We start from the raw sequence: 13394 nt of genomic DNA on the forward strand, positions 1-13394 counted from the left end.
TATTTATTTATTAATATGTCCTATTTATTTGTTTTATTATTATTATTATTATTATTATTATTATTATTATTATTATTATTATTATTATTAGCACTTTTTTTTTTTTTTTTTTTTTGGAAATCAAACTGTAAGCAAATGTCAACATCTGGGACAGAAAATAAACTGCACATTTGCGATGTAGGCTATTCGTTCATTTTCGTGTCAAGATAACTGCATTTGATCTCAGAGAAACCAGACTATATAGCGACTGCTCTACGCGCACCGGGCACACGCAGTGCATTGAAGCCGGATTCTGGGAGTAAAGTTCTCTCTTTCTCTCTCTCTCTCTCTCTCTCTCTCTCTCTCTCTCTCTCTCTCTCTCTCTCTCTCTCTCTCTCTTTATATATGTGTATTATTATTATTATTATTATTATTATTATTATTATTATTATTATTATTATGGAAGGAACCGTTCAAGTTTTAGGACTGTTTTATGAAAGTAGGTGGAAGAATGAAAGGAAAATATCTCAAAAAGAATTAAGAAATTTGACTGCATGTGCCGACAAAGTTAAACACCAACTGGGGAAATATAATTTAAAAGAAAAGTATGACTTTGTTATATGCTGTTACATAGGATGTTTTGTGTAGATAAAGCATTCTTAAATTGTTCTCATTCGGTCAGTTTGTGATATGTTCTAAGTTACTGTATGTGCTTATATCAATATAAATTTCTTAAATGTTTGATCTTCTTAACGGCTGTTTTGTTTCCTGAACATGTTTATAACGATTGAATGTAAATTAACAAATAAAATCATTTTCAGTATGTCATTACTGACACTTAGTATCTTCTGTTGTCCTTGATAATACTGTGCGCAAATAAGGTGTAGCCTATACCTTGATGTTTTATGTATATTTTGTGTACGTTATTTAGGCTAATTGTTAGATAGTAACATTGAATAATAACGTAAATTATTCAATTCACAAAAGTGTAATGTGGAACAGAACATAGAATATAAATTACATGATGGCTTAGTGGGTAGGCTCAAAGTAAGAAGGTCTAGGGTTCGAGTCCCGGCTCAACTGGGCCTTTCTGTGTGGAGTTTGCATGTTCTCCTCTTGTTCGCGTGGGTTTCCTATGGGACTGCAAATGACAGTCAAAAAAGACATGCGGGTAGGTGTGAGTGAGAGTGTGAATGTGTATGTCTGTGTGTGTTACCCTGTCCAGGCCACCTGTCCAGGGTGTTTCCCTGCCTTCGTCCCGAGACAGCTGGGATGGCCCCAGCACTACCCGCAATCCTGCATAGGACAAGCGGCTATAGAGGATGGATGGATTTTATATATAGTAAGCTATATTCATATTTGCATGTAGCCTACATGAAGAATTATATTACCTATTTTTTGTTATATTAGTTGTATTATTATGAAAGTTATTATAACGTGTCATTATTATTCCGAGCACTATATTTTTCTTCCAGATGTTCCTTGCAGATGTTGCAAGGGTTGATGACAGTAACTCGCTCTCAGATTGGCTCCGGGTTTGTGGCATTATGACCTCATAGATGAGATATCAGAACTCAGCCAAACACAACAACACGTAAAACACATAAGACCACTATCGAGTTTATGGTACAAGGAACGTGATCCTTAAAATATTCATAACACAAAATTGCAAAAGTACAATACATAAGGGATTTTACATGAATGCTCTTATATATATATATATATATATATATATATATATATATATATATCATAGCTTGTTATTCTTCACAAATACCTAAGATTAGATGCGGTGTATTAAAGTTGTTTTTTCCGTAGCACTCATTTGTGCTTTAAGGATTTAATTATAAACAGCATTTATTGTCATCAACTGCCAGAGTGAACTTATAACCCATAAAACAGATTAGCTTTCTGCACAGGGCTATTACATTGTAATAATTAATTAATTACTATGTAACAACACATTTATAAGGAGTTATCACAATAACTGAGCACAGGCTTAGGTAGGGAACTCAAACCATCGTGGTATTTGTGGCTACACCATGTTTTATAAAAACTGAATTGACCCTAATTTCAACAGAGGATGCACATTTTGTGTGAGGCTAGAAAACTCTGCATGATAAAGGTCAAACACAAGGAAACTTTAATGGACTTGAGTCACTGATTTCTCATTATATTGCATTTTTAGCAATGCAAAATATTCAGTTACACCTTGTGCACCAAATAAAACTGTATAGATTGTTATAAAGTGTGTGAGGTTAAAACAAAGCAATGACACATATCCCAAACATTAAAATGCACGGGAGAATTGGAATCTTATAGTTCCAATGATGGGACATTGCAAATGATAAAACATTAATCAATGTATAAACAAAATGGACCAGCAACGGAATGGTGATATAAGTGTTCTCAAATCATGTGCAATGTTGATCAAATATGAGGGAAATACTAAGAAGGGATGTTGTTTTTGTGAGCATGTGAGTGTTTGTCTAAAAGAGAGATCAGGCGATACGTAGGGATGTGCTCCTTGCAAACAGATGTGAGATGATATTACATAAATATTATAATTTGTCTCAGTACCTGCTGGGTTAATTAGTTTGTGGAAATGCGAAGGCCGTTTCTCGTTAGCTAATTTGTCACACGCTGACAAGAGAGGTGAACACTGACCCGCCGTGCTTCGCATCATTTCTCCCACAATGCATTGCTGGAGAGCGTGGCGCAGAGAATGCACAGGGAGGCCACATGCTTACCTCCAATTCATCTCCTGCAAATAAATGAAATCAGTCAATAATGCATCGGAGGGTGAATATAGCTCTCTCTGTCTGGGTTATGAATGAGAACTCATTAATTTTCTAGGCCTAAAACGTGTGCGTGTGTTTGTGTGTAAGAGAGAGAGAGAGAGAGAGAGAGAGAGAGAGAGAGAGAGAGAGAGAGAGAGAGACTAAAGGTATGCAGAGTGAGAAAGTGACTGGAAGACAGAGAGACGCTATGGTTTTAAAGTTACGCTCCAGAATTCAAATATTATGCCAAAATAAAAGTAGCCTAATCTAAAATTCCACAAAGTAGGTGAGACATAGCAAAGTCTTCCTTCACGAGGTTGCCAAATTTTTTTAGACCTCTAAAATCTGAAAAGGTTTTGTCAGGTAAACTTGAAGGTAAAATTCACCCAAAAATAAAAATTCAGTCATTGTTTACTCACTCCTGTGTTTATATAAACCTATATGACTTTATTTTATTTATTTTTTTTGTGGGAAGGAGAAATTGTGAAAACATATTGGGCTCAGAGATGTCATACAATGACATTTTATGGTGACCACCTCTTCAAGCTTAAAAAGAACACAAAAGTATAATTCAGAAGTCTAATAAATTATTCCATGAGGCTCATGATTGTTATGAAAGCATACAATAAGGTTTGGTGTGAAACAAACCGAAATCTAATGTATTATTTAGTGAATATGTTCACTAACTGTTGATCACCTGTGCATGTTCATGATAGGGAAGGAGAGCAACATTTCATGCAACCCCCTCGCAACATTGGGGCATTCCAATGAAAACTAATTTGTTTATCTAAAAACAGGTCCGCAACAGCTATAATGACAACAGAACACAACACAGCTGCACACAAAACAGATAACAGAACTTACTATGTCTTAACATGTCTGAAGAGTTTGAAGTCGAAGAACTGATGCATTTCTATGTCCAGCCTTATTTTTGTGATAATTTTTGGACCAGTGCCAGTTCACAGCGGATGGCGTTAACCGCGCAATGCGACAATAGAAAATAAACGATCGATAGACCGGAATCGATGTACCGTTGCTCGTCACTGCTGGTTAGGACAAAAGCTCTTATTACCATAGAAAATATCATTTTTATCTTGTGTCGTTTGCCGTAAGTTTAGGACACGATGTGACTATAGCTGCCTGTAGCCTCCTCTATGTTTCTGTTTGATTTCTGAAAACAAATAAGGCTAGAGATGCATAAATTCTTCGGCTACAAACTCTTCAGTCATGTTTAGTAAGTTTTGTTTTCTGTTTTGTGTGCAGCTGTGTTGTGTTCTGTTGTCGCTATTGCGGACCTGTTTTTAGATAAACAAACGAGTTTTCACTTGAACACCCCAATGACGCGAGGGGGCTGTGTGAACTGTTGCTCTCATGCCCTACCACGAACATGCACAGGAGATCAACAGTCAGTGAACATTTTCACTAAATAGTAAGTTCGATTTAGGTTTGTTTCTCACCAAACCCTCACCAAAGTGAATGGGGCCATCCCATAAATGTTAAAATACATATAATTTAAAAAGAATGGCTGTAATATACACATTTTAAGATAGTTTTTAATGTAGTTATAGTGCATTTAGTGTATGTCAACAAAACCCTGTAATCCCAATATTGGTTATGCATTTACACAGGCTTATAAGCAATTTTATCACACTAAAATCACATTATCATGTATAATGTTTACTTCTTGTGACTATAATTTTGAAACACTGTGTATTTTAGCATTTATGGATGGCTCCATTCACTTCCATTGTAAGTGCTTCACTGTAACCACTTTTTTTAATAAACGAGGGCCAAGCTGAATTATTGTTATTTTTATTTTATTTTTATTTTTTTGGTTATCAACATTATGCCACAAATTCTGTTGATTGAATTTAACTTGTATTGAACCCAGAATATTCCTTGAACCCTAATCCTAATTCCCTGACCTCAACATGAAACACTGCAGAGCAAAATGTCAGTCACTGATGATGGCTATAAGTAAACCCTGATCTTAAATGTCTCTTTACTCAAAAAGCTAGACAACTGTTATACAAACAAAACCAAGTTCTATTCAGATTTTCAGGCCCTTTATGAGACATTACATTTGTGTGTATATTTTGTTGCATTTAAAGATGTCACATGCAAATTATTTATTGCTGTCATGTCAACGGTCCCTTTTACTTATAAAGCTTTTCCAGAAAATGTATTGCATTTTTCAGGTTAGAGGTCTGAACACAAACCTCTTGAAAATATTAGTAAATTTTGCTCTGCAAATTTCCCTTAATGAAAAGTTGTTTCATACATTTTCATATTGATGGTATGTGGAACAGCACATGTGGTACATTTAATAGTAAAGGTAACTCAACAATTGTCCTGTAATTTACCTGGCTGCATGTGTGAAAGTGGCTAATAAGAAGCAGCCTGAAGAGAATTTTTGCATCATTGCTATCTTTTTTTTAATTTTCTTTTTATATTGAACACATGCAATGCCGTAACCATCTTGAAAATCTACTCTGTAAGAGTATTGTTGTCCTGTGTCCTAAAAATACCCCAAAGTTGTATTGGAGAGGTGTTACATTAATTCTTGGCCATCTGAAAACAAACCCCAGTAATCTAAGGTTCAATTACTGTGGAAAAGTATTTGCCCCCATCCTGATTTCTTCTGTTCTTGTGTATATCTCATACTAAATTGTTTCAAAAATTCAAACAAAATCTAACATAAATGAAGGAAAATAACTTTTTTAAATGATAATGTTATTTATTGAAGCAAAAAAGTTATCCAATACCAACTGGGCCTATGTGAAAAAGTACTTTTTCAGCAGCATGAAGTTGGCTAAAAGGTCTCACCCAGTAGCACACCATGCCAAGGTCGAAAGAAATTCCAGAAATGATGAGGAAAAAGGTGATTGAAATACATCAGTCTGCGAAGAGTTACAAAGCTATTTCAAAGGCTCTGGGACTCCAAAGAACCACAGTGAGAGCCATTAACTCCAAATGGAGAAAACTTGGCACAGTAGTGAACCTTCCCAGAAGCGGCCGACCTTCCAAAATTCCTCCAAGAGCACAGCGACGACTCATACAAGAAGCCACAAAAAAGCCAAGGACAACATCCAAGGAACTGCAGGCCTCTCTCACATCAATAAAGGTCACAGTTCATGACTACACTATCAGAAAGACACTGGCCAAAAATGCCATCCTTGGAAGAGTGGCGAGGCAATAAACACTGCTAACTCAGAAGGACATTAATGCTCATCTGAATTTTGCCAAAACACAACTTGATAATCCTCAAACCTTTTGGGAGAATGTTCTGTGGACTGATGAGTCGAAAGTGGAACTGTTCGGAAGACAGCGGTCCAGTTACATCTGGTCGTAAATCAAACACAGAATTCCACAAAAATGACCTACGGTCAAGCATGGTGGTGCTTGTGTGATGGTGTGGGGATGCTTTGCTGCTTCAGGGCCAGGGTGACTTGCAATAACTGAGGCAAACATGAAGTCATCAATCCATGAGTTGAAGCTCAAGTGCAACTGGAGTATGCAGCAAGACAATGATCCAAAGCATAGAGTAAGTCCACCTCTGAATGGCTCAAATGAAGCTAAATTAAAAATTTGGAGTGGCCTAGTAAAAAAGTCCTGACTTGAACCCGATTGAGATGCTGTAGCAGGACCTTAAACGAACAGTTCATGCTCGAAAACCCTCCAATGTGTCTAAACTAAAGCAGTTCTGCAAAGAAGAGTGGGCCAAAATTCCACCCCAGTATTGTTAACCAGCAATTAAGTTTAAGGGGGCAGTTAGTTTTTCACATGGGTGATATAAGTGTTGGATAACATTTTGCTTCAATAATATACATATATATATATATACAGGTGCATCTCAATAAATTAGAATGTCGTGGAAAAGTTCATTTATTTCAGTAATTCAACTCAAATTGTGAAACTCGTGTATTAAATAAATTCAATGCACACAGACTGAAGTAGTTTAAGTCTTTGGTTCTTTTAATTGTGATGATTTTGGCTCACATTTAACAAAAACCCACCAATTCACTATCTCAAAAAATTAGAATACATCATAAGACCAATAAAAAAAAACATTTTTAGTGAATTGTTAGCCTTCTGGAAAGTATGTTCATTTACTGTATATGTACTCAATACTTGGTAGGGGCTCCTTTTGCTTTAATTACTGCCTCAATTCGGCGTGGCATGGAGGTGATCAGTTTGTGGCACTGCTGAGGTGGTATGGAAGCCCAGGTTTCTTTGACAGTGGCCTTCAGCTCATCTGCATTTTTTGGTCTCTTGTTTCTCATTTTCCTCTTGACAATACCCCATAGATTCTCTATGGGGTTCAGGTCTGGTGAGTTTGCTGGCCAGTCAAGCACACCAACACCATGGTCATTTAACCAACTTTTGGTGCTTTTGGCAGTGTGGGCAGGTGCCAAATCCTGCTGGAAAATGAAATCAGCATCTTTAAAAAGCTGGTCAGCAGAAGGAAGCATGAAGTGCTCCAAAATTTCTTGGTAAACGGGTGCAGTGACTTTGGTTTTCAAAAAACACAATGGACCAACACCAGCAGATGACATTGCACCTCAAATCATCACAGACTGTGGAAACTTAACACTGGACTTCAAGCAACTTGGGCTATGAGCTTCTCCACCCTTCCTCCAGACTCTAGGACCTTGGTTTCCAAATGAAATACAAAACTTGCTCTCATCTGAAAAGAGGACTTTGGAACACTGGGCAACAGTCCGGTTCTTCTTCTCCTTAGCCCAGGTAAGACGCCTCTGACGTTGTCTGTGGTTCAGGAGTGGCTTAACAAGAGGAATACGACAACTGTAGCCAAATTCCTTGACACGTCTGTGTGTGGTGGCTCTTGATGTCTTGACCCCAGCCTCAGTCCATTCCTTGTGAAGTTCACCCAAATTCTTGAATCGATTTTGCTTGACAATCATAAGGCTGCGGTTCTCTCGGTTGGTTGTGCATCTTTTTCTTCCACACTTTTTCCTTCCACTCAACTTTCTGTTAACATGCTTGGATACAGCACTCTGTGAACAGCCAGCTTCTTTGGCAATGAATGTTTGTGGCTTACCCTCCTTGTGAAGGGTGTCAATGATTGTCTTCTGGACAACTGTCAGATCAGCAGTCTTCCCCATGATTGTGTAGCCTAGTGAACCAAACTGAGAGACCATTTTGAAGGCTCAGGAAACCTTTGCAGGTGTTTTGAGTTGATTAGCTGATTGGCATGTCACCATATTCTAATTTTTTGAGATAGTGAATTGGTGGGTTTTTGTTAAATGTGAGCCAAAATCATCACAATTAAAAGAACCAAAGACTTAAACTACTTCAGTCTGTGTGCATTGAATTTATTTAATACTTTTCCACGACATTCTAATTTATTGAGATGCACCTGTATATTTGAAAACTGTATTTTGTGTTTACTTAGGTTGCCTTTGTTTTATGTTATATCTCGTTTGAAGATCTAAAAAAAAATAGTATGAAAAATACTCAGAGTCAGAAATCAGGATGGGGCAAATACTTCTCCACAGCACTGTATTTCAAATCCAAGTTCCCATACTCACAAACTCAAATGAACCCATAGCGCTGTAATTACAATCGCCTTTCTCTTTAAATACTATAACACCTTACAAACTCATTCTGTTTTCAAAAACGGATGTGCAACAGTGATTCTGCTTGCTTATTTATTTGTTGCTTGGTAGGAAAAGAAATGCACACACTACACACAAATTCCCCAAAGCCTAGCTATAGTTTGTTTGTGTGTGTGTGCAGAAAAATTTAGTGTGTCAGTAATACAGAAGGACAGGGTTGTGTGTTGCTCATAAACGGGTTTGTCTACTCCACTTCGTCTCTGTATGGGGAACCCTTATTGAACATCACACGCATTCCTCCTACAGTTTATAGCTGAAATCAGCGCCTTTTAGAATAACCATCCATTCTGCTCTTGTCAGATGGACAGAGCCAGAGAGATAAGAGGGAAAGAAATGAGAGGCCAGGCTGAACTAGGCAGATACCCCCTAATTATCAAGGGTGTAGCAGCCGCGAGGGACGTGGGGGACACGTCCTCCACACTCTTTATAAAGATGATTTTTGTCCCCCACACTTTTCAAAGCTAAACCCATAACGAGTCCAAATGGTGGATTTGTATACAGTATTCTTTGCATTTTGTTACTTTGGGCTGATTGAGTGACCATCCAGCCAATCACAAGTGAGTTTCATGAGCCGAAACAACCCTTACGTAATAGGCCGTCAGTCAGACAGTCTAATCAACGTGGCTTCGTTAATTTCTACAAAGTTGCTTTCAACAATGCTCATTTATCCACGTTTTTAACGGCATTGATGTTGATCTAAATGAATAATCTAGAAATGAGTAACACACAAATGAGTGTTATTTATCATCATATCATTCTTGATTGGCAGCATTACGTGAAATGCACAACAGAAAAAAACAAAGGACAATCCTTCTTTTAAGCACACATTGTAAGTGGAGTTTATATCAGCGCATGAGTCTTCATTAAGTTATACTTTTTACATTATGTTTGTGAGGTAATAGTTTGATAGCTTGTTTTTGCCAATTTAAGCAGATTACTAGATCTGTGTTAAATATGTAAAGCTATTTTTAATATCAGCTCCTGTTTTTATCTCTATGTTGGTGTGCTGTCGACAAACTGAAAGGAAAAAATATAGATCTACTGTGTTCTTAGAACACTTTGGCATTTTACTGAAGTGAATAGATATGTAGACATGCTGTTTTATACAAGAAAACATACGGCCGTTATTGAAACTCATAATTATTATAAGACTATTATTGTTGTCTTTTGATAAAAGTCATGCTCAGCAGCTCACAAACTGTAGGGAAATGATAGATTTGCTTTGCTTTTATAATGCTTAAAACCTCTACTCTCTTTGTCAAAGTCTGTATACTGTAAAGTCTGTATCTAACCTCAAAATCTCTTTGTAGGTCTGTATACGTACATACAAATTTTAAAGGATTACATTTTCGTTTGATTGTTGATTCAGTGACTAATTCATTTCACACAAGACACTCATTTGTCACGACCTTTTGGCATCACCAGAAATGGTCACTGAATCATTAAACTGATCTGAACGAATTTTGGTGAACGTAGTCAAAACACTGGAGCCACTTGGATACATTTAAATCCCACAGTTCACAAGCACAGAGTAAAAATAAAATTGTGCACATGCACAATTGTCATTATTGTAAATGATTAAATAATTTATTCATGACCAGCTTGTGCTCAACAAACACCAGTTTTAGACCAGCATTGCTGAGCACATCCAAATCATAAAAGAAAGCAAAAATTTATATTTGGACCATTGGGAAAATGAAAGTAAAAACCAATGCAAATGTTACTGGGCCCTAAACAGAAAGTGTAATATGGCAGAATATCTCTATACTGTAAGAGATACAAAACAGAGACGGATCCTCACCAAATACAGGCTCAGTGATCAAAGTCTGGCCATAGAAAAAGGCAGACACAGACAAACATGGCTTCCAAAGGAAGAAGGAGTCTGTGCTCACTGTGACACTGGTGTAGTCGAGACAGAGACACACTTTCTCCTTCACTGTGAGAAATTTACAGAGGTGAGAGAGAAATACTTTGACAAACTCTCAAACCTCATGCCACAGTTTTCCAGTTCAGCAGAAACAGATCAAATGCAGGTGTTACTGGGGGAGGACAATCATGCATCAGCTGCAGATAAATTCATTTTTGAGCTGCACACCCTCCAATCACTGCCTTAATGCACTTCGTTCACAGTATTTTTATAGTATAATTATTTTTTTTATGTTCATAATATCTTGTTAAATGCTTATATTATTTTATATTGTATATTGTTATTATAGTTTTTTATTTTATCTTCATTACCTGCCACCATATTTTAATTCTATTTTTATTGTTATTTGTTACTGTTTTATTATAATTTTTTTGTCTTGTCATTATCTGTTTTGTGAATTAATGCTTTGGCAATATAGTATGCAAGTACAATCATGCTAATAAAGTACTTTAAAACTGAAAATTGAAATTGAGAGAGAGAGAGAGCATGCAGAGCTGATCTTCCCTGTGTGTTTTGCTCTTTCTGTGTTTGGGAACAGTGATTTCATTGACTCTGTGAAAGGTGTTATTCCACTGTTCATGTTTGACAAAATTACACATATGGTGACCAGCTGGTATGGATTTATGTGCGAGTTTTCAGATATTTGCTAATACAAAATTTCATATTTAAAGTGCAATACTGTATTGATATTCCCCAAACACTCTTTTTCTAAACCCCTAAACCAAGCAATTAATTCAACCAGCTTAACAGACCAAATTCAAACACGGTATGTTCACAACAATGTAATTTGCATACTGACTATTGGTCTTTTTTTCTTACAACTATTTGCATACTGATATATGCTCTCATTGATCTATTTATCCATTTATAGGTGTACAGCATGTTACTAACTTTTCTATCATTCTAATGTTACTTCAATTCATGACATTATTCTATCCCTAGACTCTCAGAAAAAAGGTACCAAACTGTATGTTTTAAGGTTTAACCACTGTCACTGGGGTTTTACCTTTGTTTTGGGTACATATTTGTACCCTTAAAGGGATAGTTCACCCAAAAATAAAAATTACCTCATCGTTCACTCACTCTCATGCCATACTAGATTTATTTGACTTTCTTTCTTCTACTGAACACCAAGACAGATTTTTAAAAGAAATCTCAGCTCTGTAGGTCCATACAATGTAAGTGAATGGTGGCCAGAACTTTGAAGGTCCAAAAAGCACATAAAGGCGGTATAATATAATCCATAAGACTCCAGTGGTTTAATCCATGTCTTCAGACGATATGATATGTGTGGGTGAGAAACCCATAACGAGTCCAAATAGTGGATTTGTATACAGTATTTTTTGTGTTTTGTTACTTTGGGCTGATTGAGTGACCATCCAGCCAATCACAGGTGAATATTCAGCAGAGCATACCTGATAATTTTTTGCCGGTGATTGATTATTCGGACGCTTTATTAGACATCTTAGTTGGAGGTGCAGTGGTGCTCTACAAGTGATCCAAGAGACGCAAGCAAGGGAAGCGAGCCGGCGTGCTTGTGAAGCTCCGTCAATGCGGCTTTAGGACTCCGCTGCCATATATTCATCTGGCAAATGTCCGCTGCTCTTCTCCTGTACATGGATGACTGCACTGCAAAGGACCCCTCTGTCACTCTCCTGAAGTTTGCAGACAACACCACAGTCATCGGTCTCATCTGCGATGGTGACGAGTCTGCATACAGACAGGAGGTTGAACAGCTGGCTGTCTGGTGCGGTCACAACAACCTTGAGCTGAACATGCTCAGAACAGTGGAGATGATAGTGGACTTCAGGAGAATCCCTGAATCACCATCACCATCCTGAACAGCACTGTGGCAGCAGTGGAGTCATTCAGGTTCATGGGCTCTACCATCTCTCAGGACCTGAAGTGGGACACCCACATAGACTCCATTGTGAAGAAGGCTCAGCAGAAGTTGTACTTCCTTCACCAGCTGAGGAAGTTCAACCTGCCACAGGAGCTGCTGACACAGTTCTACTCAGCCGTCATTGAGTCTGTCCTGTGTGCATCTAAAACTGTCCGGTTTGGTTCCGCCACCAAATCAGACAGAAGGAAACTACTACAGACAGTCAGGACTGCTGAGAGGATCATTGGTGCCCCACTGCCCACCCTCCAAGACCTGAACATCTCCAGAGTGAGGAAACATGCAGGTAGAATCACTCTGGACCCCACACACCCTGCCCACTCCCTCTTTGAACTGTTGCCCTCTGGCCGGCGCTACAGAGCATTGAGCGCCAGGACATCCAGGCACAAGAACAGTTTTTATCCTCAGGCCATTTTCCACCTGAACAATTAAACTGCCTTCAGGACCCCCATAGTACAATAATGTAAATTAATATCTCATGTACATATGTAAATTCACATATTTAATTCAATAACTGTGCATACCCCTACCTTGCATATACATTACCATTTGCACATGTACATCCATTCTGTTATACTGTATGTCCTATTATTTGTATGTCTATTTATACTCTTACCTTGTTTTATATTCTGTGTCTCACTGTAATATTCTGTGTGCACTTGTTTCTCCTAACACCAAAATAAATAAATAAATAAATAAATTCCTTGTGTACGTGAGAATACTTGGCAATAAAGCTCATTCTGATTCTGATTTAACCACTGGAGTCGTATGGATTGCTTTTAGGCTGCCTTTTTTATGTTTTATGGACCTTCAAAGTTCTGTCCACCATTCACTTGCATTGTATGGATTTACAGGGCTGAAATGTTCTTCTAAAAATCTTTGTTTGTGTTCAGCAGAAAGAAGAAAGACAGTTATACACATCTGGAATGGCATGAGGGTGAGTAAATAATAAGTGAATGTTTTATTTTTGGGTGAATTATACCTTTAAAGGTATATTGTCGATTACCACAAAAAAATATTCTGACTGTCCCTCCTTTTAATTTTTGTTTAAAAAATCAAGGTTACAGTGAGGCACTTACAATAGCAGTGAATGTGCTGTTGTAATTTATAGGCAGAAATGTGAAGCTCATAATTTTATAAAGCACTTACATTAATTCTTCTATTTAAAC

This window comes from Myxocyprinus asiaticus, chromosome 38 (assembly GCF_019703515.2).
Source record: "Myxocyprinus asiaticus isolate MX2 ecotype Aquarium Trade chromosome 38, UBuf_Myxa_2, whole genome shotgun sequence".
In the NCBI taxonomy this organism is placed as follows: Eukaryota; Metazoa; Chordata; class Actinopteri; order Cypriniformes; family Catostomidae; genus Myxocyprinus; species Myxocyprinus asiaticus.